Here is a 5,132-nt window from a genome sequence, read left to right as displayed (position 1 = left end):
ATTTCTCTATGCCCTTCCCTTTAACCTAATATGTAGCTTATGAACATGAATGAAATAATAAAATTTCCCCCAAAACAAGGATACAAAAAATTGGATCATGGTATAAATCGTAACTCACCAAAACAATCATCTATCATAAGAAAACATAAGGCAGCTACAAAGCAAAATGCTAAACAATATATTGATCACATAACCAATGAAAAAATTATTATCCAAAATCCCTATATATTCTTTAATGGAACGAGATGTTATCACACAAGGGAACACTGGTTAAATTGAATCTAAACCAGCACTACAAGACACATGAAAACCAGATAATGAAAACTAAATAGAAACCGATAAAATCGCACTGAATGCAAAAAAATTATGATTTTGGATGATGCTTATCCGGTGTGATTTTGATTTCATTATGTCAAAAAGTAAATTGAATTGGAATTGGACCAAATAACTAGAACCAGACCAACTGACACCCTCAAGGTGCCAACGTGGTGTGTTGCTTACAGGGAACGCTTAACTAACCCTTGCTCAATTTTGGATATATTTGAAAATTTTCTTATTTAAGACCTATGAATAATTATGCAAAAATCATTAAAAAAAAAATCCATATAAAACCTTAGAACAGAGTACGTGATTGTCAAAATATTTCTCATATAATTGGTTTTACCTTTTATTAACAGAGAAGATTTCAAGAAAATCAAGAAATATCTAAAAAATCCGATCGCCCATAAGATTTGCCAATAGATTCAAGATACCACTATCACGAATTAAGCAAAAAGTAACGACTTTATAGTTTTAGAAAGTTCTTATGAGTCCCAAAAATCTATTACGATCTTCAACATTAACTACTCATAAATATGAAACTTTGACATAATCCTATATAAACCCTAGAATAGAGTTCCAAATAAACCATAGAATAAAGGTCCACCACAGAAATGAGTACTTTAGTCTTATTTGCAGATGATAGTCTTCCACCATATTATCTCTTCTATCTTGTATGGATACTGCAGAATTCCCATAAGATCATTGTTCATGGCATTTCATCAGTAAAGGTACTTTCCCAGTCTTTCTATCAATCTACAATATATTTTCAATTGTCGAATATATTATCAAAAAATAATTTTCTTCGGATATAAAACTTCATTTGATTCATTTTTTTTAGGGTTGGGGATCCCTATCTGGTCGCGTGGCCACTATGCCAATGTTGGGAACAACCAGGGGAGGCTTACAAGCAAGAAGGCAGGGGTCTACCCCCACTCCTTGTGTCTGGGCATAGGGGTGTGGGACCAGGTAGGGATCTTTTTCCCTCTTATTAGGTTGATCAATAGAAATTTGCATAAGATTTTTTGTTATCCTCTCTCTCTCTCTCTCTCTCTCTATATATATATATATATATATTAAAGGAGAATCCAACTCTATCCTTGACTTCCTTACCCATGAATTCCTACAGGGCTAGACTCCTCAGATCAATCTTCTCAAGATGGCTACCCAAAAGGAGTCCACTTCTTTAAATTCTATAGTCCGATCCAAATCTAGCTACGGCGCTACTAGTGCTTCCTCAAACCAAATCATTACCCGCAGGCAATCCTAGTTGGCTTCTTCAAACAAACCATATTCCCATGCTGTGGTCCTTTCTTCGGCTCCCGGCCCCCTTCAAACTACAAATAAAGTCAGCTCCAGCCTTCAAACTACACAAGCCAAACCCCTCCAAATAGCTCAGGGATCCAAACTCAAAAGCCAGTACTTTGAAAAACCCTTCAAAGAGGATCTCTTCACCATTGAGGAATCTCTTCAAAATAATATTAATTCACCAATCAATATAGCTCAAAGACTATTTTTTCATGGGTGGCATTTTTACTCCCCCTCTCTGGCAAAAACACAAGAATTCTACGAATACATCCTTGTAGACACCCTATGGTGTGGCCTGCTCAAATGCATTAAAAATGGTTTATTTAATAATGCATTTTGAAATTTTTGTATGCAAAGAACTATAGAAAGGACTTCCTTCTTGATGGTGTTATAGTTCTTTTATGCAGAGTTCCAGATACCAGAGGTAAACTGGACAAGTTGTTCTTTGTTATTATTAGAGGACAGTTGTTTAAGAATTCCACCATATTCGATTTCAGAGGCATCGGTTTCAACAATTTTGAATGCCTCAGGATTAGGGATAAAAAGGCAAGGGATCTCTTTGACTAATATTTTGATAGTTTGAATGGCACATGTTTGAGTAGAAGATCAGGGAGCCAGGTTCTTCTTGAGCATTAAATGTAATGGCTCAGTAATTTTACTGATTTGAGGAAGGAAGTCAGTACGTAATTTAGACTTCCAAGAAATCTCTGTAATTGGGTTTTATCTAAAATTTGGTCAGGAAATTTGTCACCAAAAGAAATGACTCGATCGATAGGGATTACGGTACCCTTTTCAATCAGATGTCCAAGAAAACGGACTTTGGTCAGAAAGAATTCAATTTTTCTTTTTGAGAGGACGAGGCCATTTACTTTTATTATTTGATAGAAAGTTTTGAGGTGTTTGAAGTGCTGGTCCATAGTGTCAGAAAAAACTAGAACATCATCAATATAGACAATTGTAAATTTTCCATAAGAATTAAAGATGTCGTTCATAATTTTTTGGAATTCACTGGCAGCATTCTTGAGGCCGAATGGCATAACGTTCCATTCGTAGAAGTCAAAGGGGGTTGTCAATGCAGTTTTGTAATGATCATTTGCATGAAGCTGGATTTGCCAAAACCCAGATTTCAATATACATATTAGCTTCTTCACAAAATTATTTTAAAATTTAAGTAAATACCTCTTAAAAGAAAAATAAAGATTTAGGTCTGAAACCCTTGTGAAATTGGACATACCACAACTTTTGTCACTGGTTCTTTGTTACGTACTGGCTACGTACAAAGTCTGGATCAACTCCCAATGTAGGCAGAGGAGTTACCCTCCTGACATGGGATATCACTGCCCATTGGATATTTGAACCATGAATTAAAATAATTAATGCACTATTGACTCAATTTTTAATATCCCATGAATAGTGGGATCCATATGCGGATTGAAAATCAGTTTAGATTTTGAACTACTTAACTCTACAGCTGCCTTTTTTCTAATGAAATATTTCGATATCTATAGATAGGCAGATTTCCTCTAAATCTTCCAGTAAAGTAGTAGAAGACAATATAGTTAAATTCATTTGTTTTAGCTTTAACAAAAGCTATATATAATACAATATGGTTTTGTTTCAACTTCCTTGTCTCAATCTCTTGCTTCAGTTTCCGTTTAAGATAGTGAACAATGACAATTTAAAATTTCATGATTGGCCAAACCACCAGGAAGAAATATGGAAGCTGCTATCAAGTACAAAGACTGTATGAGAAATTATGCAGCATAACTGGGAGGTCATGTGAAAGATGGATGTGGAGAGTTCATTCCTGCAGGTTAAGGAGGAGATCCTCTATTTCCATCACTATTTTACAATTGAGCACAAGGATGCTTGGTATCACCTTTCTTCAGACTATAGGTTGACCTAAAAATTACCGGATTCTTGTTCTCTCCTGGGATAGGAGATTATCCTGCGACATTGATATTAGGCTTATTGGCAATGGTAATATTATCTTCCAATTTGGTAATGAAGAAAATAAAGTTCGCGCGTTGGAAGGAGGGCTATGGTTTCTTTGGTAGAGGTTTGTCATTGTCAAGCATTATTCTTTGGCTCTATTGAATATATTAATCATTCACCCAGAAAAAAAATAAAAAAAAAGAGCATTTTATCTCCTCCCTTCAAAAGGAAACCAATAAACTTCAAACTTGAAATCCTGAAAATGGTTAAACCATTACACCCAAAAATCTAAGGGAATAGATAGTTTCTTTTGTTTGGCCACTTATGAACTGGACCAATTCAAAGGTGGATTTACTAGCAAAAAAAAGTGCCCAACTTCAAACTTCTGTTTCAGGACTTTTAAATCCTTTATTTGTGCAGGATGACATTCTTTTTATGTACTAATGACAAACCTTAAGAAAATGTTTATTTTTTTTCTTGTTCTCTGCTAATGCCATTGCCGATGGTGAAGTTTAATTAAAAAATATTTCTTTCCGTCTAGGTATGCCTAGATGTAATGTACATCTGTCTATTATTATGTATATACTTTTACTGATTATTAAATAATAATAAAAAAAAAGAGTAAATTCACTCTGGGATCCCTCTTGCAAAAAAAAATTGTGGTCAAAAAATTCTTATTTTTGTGATAGCCAGTTGGAATTTGTAACAACTACATATCTTAGGACGCGTAAGGGCAATCCATATATCAATTTGATAGCTGATCATTGGCTCTCTTAAAGTTTTGTTCTTTGTAGTTGATTTGATCCCCTGGACGATAATTCTAAAGATGCAGTTTCATATCAATCAATCTCATATCTATTAGTTGCTTACCTCTAACTAAAGAGGGAAAAAAAAAAAGCAGTCTATTTCCTTCATTTATGATCTTCATTAATTCTTGGCCAAATGATGGTTTCTCAAATAACAAAGATATGCCAAATTTGATACTCAAGCTCAATCACATTGACTAATGATGTTGGGGTTTCTCTTTTGTTGCAAATTGTTTGATGGTCCAGCTTAATCAGATGGTCTCATGATGTGTTTGATCTCTTGTATTCTAAGTTGTTGGGATAATACACCCAATTCTATCTCTAAGACATTCAATATTTTTATATTAAAAAAAAAAAATCTTAGGTGGAAAAAATCTTAGAATATATATTAGATATATTTTTTCTCGTAGGAGTTTATAAGCATAGTTTTTCCTTGGTCAGATGCCTTTGTACCAGTTTACTTGGTTAAGAAATTTTTCTAACATGGTCTGCATTATCACAAATTTTCATTGAATTTTAGCTCAATAGGACTACACAATATGGCACAACCAATTGGCTAGTTTTGGTTAAGCGTTAGATGGTGTTGGAAATGTTTCCATCAAATCCCTATTTGTATGGATTAAATAAATTAATTTTCATGATTCATTTATGTGCCTTGAGAGTCCTTAGGTTTTAACATAAAATTCTTCACTATAGGGATAGGATTTGACACCTTATTCATATGGTCATTACATTTTGTGTACAAAGAAACGAAATTTTTAGGAC

General features: G+C 34.0%; 1 long non-coding RNA gene across 1 annotated transcript; it reads left to right on the top strand.

Annotated features, from left to right (window-relative positions):
• The first annotated feature begins 913 nt into the window (after nt 1-913).
• On the top strand, nt 914-4,122 carry LOC122072110. Its single transcript, XR_006138331.1, has 2 exons — nt 914-1,049; nt 1,160-4,122. It is a non-coding gene; the product is annotated as an uncharacterized LOC122072110 (long non-coding RNA).
• Nucleotides 4,123-5,132: the final 1,010 nt, after the last annotated feature.

Source organism: Macadamia integrifolia, chromosome 2 (genome assembly GCF_013358625.1).
Source record: "Macadamia integrifolia cultivar HAES 741 chromosome 2, SCU_Mint_v3, whole genome shotgun sequence".
NCBI classification, from domain to species: Eukaryota; Viridiplantae; Streptophyta; class Magnoliopsida; order Proteales; family Proteaceae; genus Macadamia; species Macadamia integrifolia.
This window is presented reverse-complemented; position numbering and strand designations above follow the sequence as displayed.